The following is an 11886-nucleotide window of genomic DNA, read 5'->3' on the forward strand; positions in this document are numbered from 1 at the left end:
GTGTGTGTGTGTGTGTGTGTGTGTGTGTGTGTGTGTGTGTGTTTGTTTGTGTTTGTGTATATGTGTTCACAGTAATGCAAGGAGAGTAATAAGTCAAAACTGATCCTGTTAGCTCCTAAAAATGGTAAATATTTAAATACAATTATGAAACATCTAACTCACAGTGAGTAAGCAGAAATATACAAATGTTGTGTGTCCACTTGTGTGTCTAATATGTATATTTTCTCTCTAATATTACTGAAAATGTTTCTCTTGCACTCCTTGAGATATTAGCCACTGTTTTTTTTTAAAGACACATGAAACTTGGATAATACAGCACAAGCACTTAGTTTTCTACAGATGTTTTTCAGAAGTGTTGCTATTCCTTTGTTTTTGTTATCTAGCCTGGTTCCACACCTGTGAATCAACGGCCACAGACAACGTCCCCCACACATCCCGTGCTTTTTTTGTTATTCAAAATTTTCTGGCGTTGTCTTCATTGACAGTTATTTCCAAGCCAATCAGAGCTTTGTGTGCAGGATTAAGGCTGTGTTTAGACCAACTCTAGCCCTGTGGGGGAAAAACGCAGGCCTCTCATTTACTTAGAAGAGGCCAGTCTGGTGACACAGCAGGACTGCCAACACAGAGGGCAAAACAACGCATGGTCATCTGGCAAATTAAGATGAACCTGGTTGAACACAAAACAACGTCATCCATGCACATTTCTGGTCATTTACTTTGTAAAGTGAATGTTGTAGTTCTACCGTTTACCGCATGATCGTCACAAACAAAAGCCACTGTCACTTTCCACGGTGGTGAAAACCTGTCTGTGGGTATTACAAACATCCGTGCAGAGTTTTGTGCATCTGAGAAGACTTTAAATGCATTAATCTGTTATTCCAACTGGACTTCCTGAATTGTATTTCATAGCTCACTGGTACCTTAAACAACACGCCCCCACCAACGCAGCCCATGTGCTGTTTAAATACAGGGATGTCTTTTTCATGTGCCAGAGCTAGAAAAATCAGCTAAAAGCTACAAGTGTGAATGAGATAGATACAAATGCACCGGTTGTTGTACGCCAACTATCACATAATTTTCTTTGATCAACAGGACAAGTTAACTGCTCCTAGAAATTGCTATATCACAGCTGTCCCGATTGAAAATGAAGTTTGTGGGACGGACACATTACTTGTTTCTGGTTGGGTAGGGCAGTGGTCCTTTTTCACCCGCCCTTTTTTGAAGCCAAAATGTTTTCAAGGCCCCCGACTCCAGCAAAAGTGGATTTCATTTTTATCAGTCATTAACAACAGGGGCGATTAAAATAAAACAAAACATTCATGTTATTAAATTAGCCTTGCTTGCATCAGAAGCTGTTTGTATGTGTATGCCACCACATGGATCCCCATGCCCCCGTCACAGGGACATGAACACCATTAACCACTTTAGGGAGAACTATTTTTAATCATATTAATGTTTGGGTCAGTATGCCTATTATAATTGATCTTTTTTTTAATTTCAATTTTAAATGAATGTCAGCAGTTTTCCTCTCTCTTTCCTTCTACCTCCTCGCTCTCTCTTTTAATGTTTGTCTTACTCACCTGACCCTCATTCTTCCCTCTCCCCTTTTCTCCCTCCATTATTCCTAAATAGATAGATAGATAGATAGGGGGATGGTTCATTAATGGGGAGCTTTATTAAATGTGTTTTTTAATGTTTATTTCATTATTAACCTATAATCAGTACCATCAATCACTGTGACAGCCACCTATTGTCAGCCTGGCTGTCACACCACACTGCTGTGTGTGTGTGAGTCTCAGAGAGAGAAAGGGGTAAGTAAGGAGAGAGAGAGGGAGAGAGACTGTGTGTATTTGATGCAATTTCAACAAGGTGTGTAAAATCAATAGTCCTCGTCTTACGGCGAGGCAGTGCAAGGAGACAAGGTAAGGGAATATGAAAGGAAGGATGGAAGCAACTAAGAAAGAAAGGAAGGATTAAAAGAGGTGGAAAAGAATGAACCAGAATTAAAATACATTAAAGAAGGACAAACAAAAGGACAGAAAGAAGACATGATGGAAGGTAAATATTGAGAAGAACAAATAAATTGCATTTAAATTTATCATCACTGTGGTACAAATGCAAACAGCAGTGTTTAGCTTCCACGCAAACAGATAGTAAGAATTAACAATTGAACACAGAGGTGCAACATTGCAATGAAGTTTATTTCTTTCAACATATTAACATTATTATATATTTAATGTTAATTTTAAGCTAGTTTAATGGAGGTGTGTGAACAAAATGGAGACAAAACTTACCTTCTGTTGCCATTCTGTTGGTCTGCAGCTTATGGGCAACAGAGGCACAAACACGCTAGTTGCATCTGTAAACATACATCTTCTGTTGTCGGTTTCAACATATGTGAGCAGACATGATTTATTTCTATCTGTTTAGAAAGTAATCATTTCAACACTGATCCCTGTGCTTCATTTTGTGTTTGGGTATTGTTGGCTAGTTAGCTAGCTAATTCATTGGTTACCTAATTAGGTCTGTCAGTATTACAGGACACACTTACTACATGATGTGCCCTCTAAACGGTCGCGATTTGGTGCCCAGAGCATAACTCTTAATAATTTTGGTGATGGCTTACCACAGCACCACCAGTTTGTTGAAATTTTCACTCGCACCGGCACATCATTTGGACTGCGATGAAATTTGGTACAGACAATAACATTTCTTGCAGGATGAATTGCTACAACTTCTGCTAGCATGTTAGAATGCTGACGTTAGCATTCATCTCAAAGCACCACTGTGCCTAAGTGCAACCTTTTAGATACACTAGCTTGGCTGAAGAATCTTGACTTGACCACCTTTGATTTGACAGATACAAACATATCGCAGAACAATGAACACCTTTGTTTTTCTTCAATCTACCGACTTTATTAACATAGTATTAATAGCATTTACATCACTTCAATCGCTGTAATAATGTGTAAAGTGTAGATCAGGGTCACTGAAAAATCTGAAGCAGCAAGTAGGTAAAAATCATTAATCTGCTGTGTGTGGTGACATGTAACGGGTCTCTGTTCATCTTTTCTCTCCTCGCCCTTATAAAAGCTTAATCTGTAAATTCTGTAGATTAAATGATATTGTGGTTGAGTTGTTTTTGAAAATGAAAGGCTATTAAATAAGCTGTATGTCTCATTATCATTATGAAATTTCAATTAAAATGACAGGTAATAATAGATTACGACCGAATTTTTACAACCCCGTTGGACGACGAGAAAGTCTAACGCAACATCTGGTTTAGCCTACTGTATCTGTGATTCAGGTGAAAATAAACCTTGTCTGAGCTTGTGGTTGGAGATGAAAACACTTCACAACCGTATAAAAAATGTTAGAAGCGGAGTATTTGAGGGGAAAACTGTTTGAAGAAAACTACTTTTGAAATGCTCTTGAGCAAAAGCACCAGACCCCTTCACTACAGTTAAAGAGTGTGTTGGGAAAGGAGTCAATCAGGAACTGGTTAAGAAGTGAACATTAAACAAAAAAAAAACAATCAGAGTGGAAAACACCTTCAATCAAACAAATCAAAAACCAAAGCTGGTTGTTTTTGGGAGGGGGGTGCTTGGGGTCCCCAGGTGGTGCTGCAGTTTTCATTTCCTCAAAATAAAAATAAAAAATCAACTGGGACAGGGAAATGGCAAAGGAAGAATGAAAGCATTTGGATGAGGGCTCAGTTTTAAATTTAAACTAGAAAAACTTTATTGATCCGAGTGCCAAACTGAATTACAGAAACAAACCCGGAGCTTTGAAGAGAAGTTTCACTGTCGTTATCGTAAGTCCCTATAATCCATCATATCTGGGAATCAAATTAACATATATTTACACGAACACACACACTTAAATGCAAGCACTCGCATAATTTCTCTGTCTCTTCCACACACACACTCACACAGAGGCCAAATCATTAGTTGCAGGTTAATTAGTGTTATAATTAATAACCCAGCAGACGTGTGTGTGTGTGTGTGTGTGTGCGTGTGCGTGTGTGTGCATGTGTGTGTGCGTGTGGGGTGGGTGGATGGGTGTATATGTGTAACGAGGGGTCGGGAGTTAAATCATATTAATTTCAACATTGATTAAGCAATAAAAAAGACTTTTAACCAGCGGGGGTGTATATCACTTCACCACACAGGCATCGCAATTTAAATCTATGTATTAATTAAAATGCATGTGTGTGTGTGTTGCCGGGCTTGACGCCGAGGTTTCTAGAGCGAGAAAGGGATCAACACTCTCTAGCAGAGATAAAGAGAGAGAGGGGGAGATTTCAAGGGGGAGTGATAGGAAAATATGGATCTAATTCAGAGAAAAGGAGCAGAAACAGAAGAAGAAGAAGAAGAGGGGAGTGCGATCGAGGGAACGTGTGAGAGGTATAGATAAAATGAAAGAGACAGAGAGAGAGGAAGGGGGGGCGGGGGGGACTAACTGCTGTGTGATTGGATAAGCGCCAGTGAGTCTTTGAAATTGCGATCGCCTCAGATATGCATTTCAATGTATAGCTTAACTTTTCTCATATAGATAACAGCTTCGTTAGCCGAAAAACTTTGCCGTTCGTCAACTTGAAAGCTGTCGCGCGAGGCGCTTCCGCTTCAATTTCCCAGTCAGGCTTTGGTGATTGATCTGCTTTGAAGGAGTTTTAAGCCGTCAAATGTAAAAGAGGCGAGAAGAAGTGACGTTTTTATGGCAACGAAACTTGGACGGGTTCATGTGGCAACAACTCTGAGGCGCAGAGGTTTCCCAGAGTACGGGTTAGGGGCGCAACAAAGGTGGAAAATAATTGAGTCCTAACAGCATTGTTGAAGTGCTGGAGTGAGTTACTGGCTGTGTTAGGCTGCCAAGGCTTTCCCAAGACCCTGCAAGGCCTCACTGAAGGTAAGCTCAATAAAACACAGCTGGAAGGTTAAACCTGCCGCAGGTGAGATTTTAAGGTAAAAATATGCCCCATCTTATCAGCTGGAATCAGAAAGTAAATCTACAGCAGTAGAGAGCATCCTGTCTTACCTAAGAATATGACTTGCTCATTTATTAAGCCAGTATGTCCCATTGAGATGCAACATTACCTTCAGTGCAGGTCAAGATGGCAGCAAAACAACAAAAACAAAGAAGTTACATTATTTTAAAAATCACACAGACTGATAAATCACCTGGAAGTATACACATGAGAAAAGGAAAAGAGAAGGAATAATTTATATGTGCATGAGTTTCTATCTTGGTCGGAGGCCTAAACAATGACCACCACATCAAACCACTTTTTCGCCCGTTGTGTGCCCATGTGACTACACATCTGCAAGACCAATCACAATCAACAGCACTACCAGCAAACCCCTGAGAGTACCTGGAACTTGCAATTAGTATCGCCTCCTGAGCAGGGCCGAACTGTAGTTCCAGGAACTCGTGACAAAGGCTACACGCTTGTAAAGTCCCTGCAGTGGAGAGCGACTCTCTAGTCTTCACTCAAGAAAATCTGCTCTTGAAGTAAACATGGGTTAAAAACACAGGCATATAGGAGCACTTTTATATTTTACATGGCTTGTCCATAAGACACTTTTTTAAATGAAATTATATTTGACAAATATTTTTATCAAAGACTCAATATTGTTTGCTAAAATTTGTTTGCAAGATAACGATTATGTAAAATATTTACATGCTTGCAAAAACTGTATATTTGTACTCAAAATATCCCGTCACGTACTAAGAATTCAGGCACAAATATAATGCCGTACTTGTTAAGGGTTATTGCTATATTTTATATTATATATATATATATATATATATATATATATATATATATATATATATACACACACACACAAGGGTTAAGAGTACTCTCATGTTGCCAACGCTAATGCTGTATCACTGCCGTACCTATAATAGCACACATCCTGGGAGCTTACACACACACACAACATGCACAAGATTTTACGCAAAAACAGACATGAAGTCAGATTTAAATACACAAACACTAACATCTCTCTTTCTCTCTCTCTCTCTCAAACACACACACACACTCACACACACACACACACACACACACACACACATAAACAGTCACCGCAGGATGTTGGAGGGAAAAATGATGAGAAGATCAATCATCAGCTGTCAACAATGGCTAATAGAGTATGGGAACAACATATTAACTATACTGGCTAGATTAACACTCACTCACACGCACACGCGCGCACACACACACACACACACACACACACACACACACACACCAATACAATGTTAACTATTGATCAGTTGATTCGTTTAACTGTCAAAATATATGCGATAAACACACTTTTTACTGCATGAACACAAAAAAGCATTTAAAATCACTATGATTGGACAACATGTAAACACATATTAACACACATGAAAATGCACTGATGCAAAAATCTACAAGTCAATTCTGTTTGAACTCCTTGGGTTAATCTTTCTCTCGCTCCCGTTGTCCTGGCTCTGTGTCTTTGGAGGTAAACACATTGATCTCCACGGAGAGAAACTGGCGCAGTGACTGTGTTTCCTCCTTAAACCTGCCAGAAAGAAGAAGAAGAATCATTTGATTCTCAAGGGGGATTCTCTCTCTCTCACACTCGTATGTCGTGAGTTTGACTGAAAGCTGGAACTTCACCTGGGCGTCAACGGAAGAATGTGAACTCTTTTAACAAAGCCCAAACGCTCTGACTGGTCTGACCTGATCAAAGGCAGCAGAGAAGGAAGTTAAAGGAATAGTTCACTTATTCTGTACTGACATTAAAGAGGTGGAATTAAGCTCATTTTCAGGTTCAAAATCCTATTTAGGGGTTGTACCAGAACAGGTTTACATGGTTTCATTTTCAAAAAACACCATATTTTTTTCATACTGCACATTGCTACAGCTCCTCTTTTCACCCTGTGTTGAAGGCTTCGTTTTAGCTATGGAGTGATACGTCTTGTCTCTACATGATCTTTGTTGGGATTTGCACATGCGCAGTTCCTGGTTTAGGACTACTAGCCAATCAGAAGCAGAGAAGGGCGGGCCAATGAGAAGCCAGTAAACACGGCTTGGGTTCAGCTGTATATCTCCTTACCAGCTTAGCAACATGGACTGGAGGAAGAGTTTCAGAGTGTTGAGTTATTAATCTGTAACAAAAGTGTCTTTCATTCATAAAGTTTTAACTGAGCTCCGTCTCTACATCACAGTAACAACTTTCTGTCCATTGACTGCCTGGAGGGTAGCTAGTGTTTGGAAGAGAGAGGTGTGCTGCAGCTCAGTGTTTTTCCACTGGTGTTTTTGAGGTAGTGTCGGACTAGCCGCTTGGCGAGCGTTATATGAGGCGCATTTTGCTTTCAGCTCTGTGATGTCACAGGGATAAAAGGGAAACGGCTGGACTACAAACAAACTGTTTTCAGGCAGTTCAGAGCAGTGTTTTCTGTGGGGTGGACTTTGGGCTTTTTCACTTTGCAAACCTATTAAATGCACAAAAAATATATTAACTCAATAAAGTCACTTTGGCCTCTGTGTGAGTGCCACCTTTTAAAGTCAGTCCAAATAACAGTCAGGATTGTAAGTTAACAACAGAGTAAGAAAAAAGTAGAACTCTGAGTTGATGCGATTCCACTGTCATATCCCTTCTTTAAAAATGAAGCTACAACCTGTTAGCTTAGCTTAGCACAAATACTAGGGACAAGGGGGAACAGGGAGTCTGGCTTTGTCAAATGGTAACAAAAGCAGATTATCAGCACCTATAAAGCCCATAATTAAGATGTTATATCCTAATTGTTTAATCTGTACAGTAAACAAATTGTAAAAATGATGATTTGTTATGTGATTATTGTTGTTTTTTTTTGGGTGGATGGTTTGTGAGTGAGCACACAAATCTTGTCATGCATGAAAACAGACAACAAAACAAGAACACCAAACAGGATCTTTCTGTTCCAAAAGGGTGACAAATAAACAAGCCCGTTCTCATTTCATGGTGTCCAATACCGACGCTTTCAGAAAAAGTGACATAGCTAGCTACGTTCATGTTAAATGTGTTGACTGCCCCCTGAAGCCCCATACCCTTACCATAACCATCAGAAATGTTGGTGCCTAAACCCAAGTCACTGACTTTATGCATGTTGACCGACTAACCCTATCAGCTAGCACATCGGCCGTGAAGCTGGCAGGGTTAACCTCCTCTGTGTTGCTGGGACGTAGCAAACGGTGCCGTTTCATACGGACGCTGAAGGGTACCTTTAGCGTAAAATAATTACACTTTGTCACTCTATCTGAAAGCATCGGTAATGATGCACTGAGATGAGAACGCATTGAATAAATATAAGACGTGCAGAAACATTTAATTATCAAATAATTTCACGGTGACTGTGAAATGTTTAACCAACTGCATTTCAAACTGTCATCAAACATAAAGTAATTATTATTAAATGTTTCCAAAACTGATGGGGAATGGACTGATTTACTGAATGTAATCATCTAACATTCAGCAACTACAGCTCCCATGAAGCTTTGACAGCCTTTCTGTGTCTCAAGACCCAATATTATGACCCAAATTTATGTTTTTTGTTCTAAGATGTCAGATGATGTTGTAGAAAGAGCGACAAAGCGCATGTAAGGAGGTGGTGGGGTGGATGGATGGATGAGTGATTTAAACTCAGGACTCTTACTCACAAGATCAAGGTTCGAGTTCCGTGTGAAATAAAGTCAAAGTTGACATATTTTAAGTTAAATGATATTTTGTATATGACTTATGTCACGTGACTTACATTACTTAAATCATGTGACTTATGTTATGTATTTATTTTAACCAAAACCACAATCTTTCCCTAAACCTAAATAAACTACCACCGCTTCACAACATTTACTATGCGCTAAATGTCACGTGACTTAATTAACGTACTTAAGGTCCTGTATGCCTATCGCTGGACTTTCCAGCGCTGGTACGTCATATGTCGTTTTTCAGACTGGGCATATATGTCATTGTACTTTCCAACAGACATATATATGTTGTTTTGGGACACTTGACAATCAACCTATTTTGTTGTTGGTATAAGAACATGTTGGAATGTGGCTAATGACACAAAGGCAATCTTTGTTTTTATATTTTGTATTTTGGGAGGCACAATTTCTGCTGATTTCATAATCTTACCTAATTGAACACACATTGAAACACATTTTAGAGTGAGTGGTGATCGTAATGCAAAAAAAAATTATCTATTGATTTTGTATTTGAAATGTAAAGTTGACACTTTTTAAAAGGACAACTCAGGTGTTATTCTATGTTTTTGTTATTGTCAACCAATCTCATGAAAAGACCAAAACCAATAATGTGTTATTCTGTCTCTCAATACTTTGTCTGTGCCTGTCAGCCTCCTACTTCCTAATGAAGATGTAAATCTTTAAAAACAGCTCTGGGCATTGTAGTTTTTAACAGGAGTAAACGGGGCATTTGTTGGGTACTATTTCAGTGGCGGATTAATACACATTTGGTGCTCTAGTGAGTATTTACAGCAGCAGGACGATGTTTGTGGGATTGAATCAAAATTAACTTCAGTGTATGTGTTCATGGTGATAAAGGGACATGTCACCCAGTGGAAAAGTGCGGCCCACGTGTGTTGTTTCTGGACAACATTGGAGCTCTATGGCCCAGAGAAAGAAGATATATCAGGCTTTGATAGAAACAAAATAGTTGTTAGTGTATATACATTCGTTTGATTCGGTCTTTTTATTCGGATTTGCTGACAATAAGGAAGATAAAGAAGATCACCAGACTGTTACAATGGATGTCTATGCAAACAACTGTTTTTGGGAGCAGCATCTAGTGGTCATTAGTGGTTTTGCATCCTCAGGCACTTCCACGTTGGCTTCAGCTCGCTTTTGTTGCTTCATATCTTTACTAAAACCAAGACATAGCTGAAGTAACATTCTTAACACACACACACACACACACACACACACACACACACACACACACACACACACCTCTCAGTTTAAGGTGGATGTAGCAGCATTAATGGAAAATTCACATTTAAAACAGAAAAAAATCACTATCGACTCTCAAACAGGAAACTACAGCAGCACTCTTTTCTTTGACCTCCTTAATGATCCATTACAGCAACATGCGCGCTTGTTTGTGTGTATGTGTGTGTGCTGACCTTTCCCAAGTGTTAGCTGGTCTGAGCCATCACAGGAGGTATTAATGGACTAATCACATTAAACAGAGAATCATTAATCATCTCCCCTCAGCGCTGTCACTGCCACGCAACGCCTAATCAACTCTATTGTTTACACACACACACATACACACACACACACACTTGGCTGGCATGTGTCTGGCACAAACACTGATGCACGCACACATACACACACACACACACACACACACACACACGGGCATGAAACGTGCAATTCTGCAGCAAAACACCTCAGAATGACTCAAAAACAAGCAAATTCTTCAACCTTAATCTCTCTATTCTTCATTCCTCTCTTTTTTCTCTAATGCGCACTATATTTCTATCAATTTTTTAAATCACATCCTTTGTCTCTTTTCTCTCCCTCTCATCTTTTCTCTCATTTTTTTCTCTCCATATTTTCCTTATTTATCTCGTCCCTATTCTCATCTTTTTCCTCCTTCATTATGACTGTTCATCTTTTCTTTCTAACTCCTCTCCTCTCTCTCTCCTCCATCAGCCTCCTGTCTCTCAGACTCTCCATCTTTCATCCTCTTCACTTTGTACACTGTTTTGCTGATTCAGCACCGGCATCATTAAGATGCTTGGTAAAAGCAAAAAGCAAGACACACACACACACATACACACACACACACACACACTTTGCATCTTTAATAACCACACACACAGCTGAAAGTGACACAATGCTGAACGAAGCTAAATACCTTAAAAGTTCATCATAATTCTTATTTCAATTAAATTTCCAACATTGTTGCTGGTTGGCTGTCATATTACTGTAACTGTCCCTATGTTTTTGTCAATAAATTACCAAAGATATTATAATATTATATGGAAATGTGATTATGATTGAGGGGTTTAACCTACTTTTTTCTCCTTAATATTTATTGTAGTGCAGTAAATGCACCATTTCTTTGCGCTGATCTGGTTTAAAAAAAATAAGATAAAGAATTTCCAACTTGACTGCAAACACTGATTGACTATGTAGAACTTCCCCGCCGGCAATATGTTCTTGCACAGCGCTGCCTTTTTCTACTGCATTTCTACTCTGGCTCCGGCGGAATAACTAAGTCCGCCAAAACACTGTAGAAAGTATCATCGTCCACAGTATCGCCTACACTATTTTGCCATTTTGGCTCTTGCAAAACAAGCAAAGACAGCGGCATTTAGACCACACCACCCTGGCTACCCAGAGGCGAAAGCTAGAAATCCAAGCTGAAGTAGCTTGTAGTTCTTCTGTACAACCAACTACGTCACTGTCACATCTAATGACGCCGCTTGGAAGAACTACCTGGCGAACTCTGCCAATACAACATGCACTGATGAATGTATTGCTTAAATGGACTGCATTTACCATCAACAGTAATTGGACATCAACATAAAATGTGCCAACTTAACCATTAATTGACACTAAAGCAGCAGTAAAGCAGGTTTAAAACATGAAGCTGGGTGCAGAGGTTGGAGGTTAAACCCAGATTTGACGGATGATGAACGTGAAACAGACAAACAGACAATTTAAAGCTGCTTTTTTCTGAAAGAAAGAGGAATGTTTTTCTTTAAAGAGCTGCCAGTTAACACAGCTCACATATTCCACCTCCTCGCACTCACACTGTTTTTCCTTCGCTGATCCAATCTGACCATCAGAGTCCTGGAAAGACTTTGTGTGTGTGTGTGTGTGTGTGTGTGTGTGTGTGT

The 11886-nt window shown here is 39.5% G+C and overlaps 1 long non-coding RNA gene across 1 annotated transcript in view; it reads right to left on the reverse strand.

Moving 5' to 3' along the window:
- Nucleotides 1–5806: 5806 nt before the first annotated feature.
- LOC123980658 overlaps nucleotides 5807–11886 on the reverse strand; it is a 15064-nt gene continuing 8984 nt past the window's right edge. Inside the window, exons 2-3 of the long non-coding RNA XR_006827540.1 lie at nucleotides 6653–6715; nucleotides 5807–6554 (exon numbers count right to left, since the gene is read on the reverse strand). This is a non-coding gene — a long non-coding RNA (uncharacterized LOC123980658). The remainder of the gene's footprint in view (nucleotides 6555–6652; nucleotides 6716–11886) is intronic.

The sequence above is a fragment of the Micropterus dolomieu genome, linkage group LG12 (assembly GCF_021292245.1).
Source record: "Micropterus dolomieu isolate WLL.071019.BEF.003 ecotype Adirondacks linkage group LG12, ASM2129224v1, whole genome shotgun sequence".
In the NCBI taxonomy this organism is placed as follows: Eukaryota; Metazoa; Chordata; class Actinopteri; order Centrarchiformes; family Centrarchidae; genus Micropterus; species Micropterus dolomieu.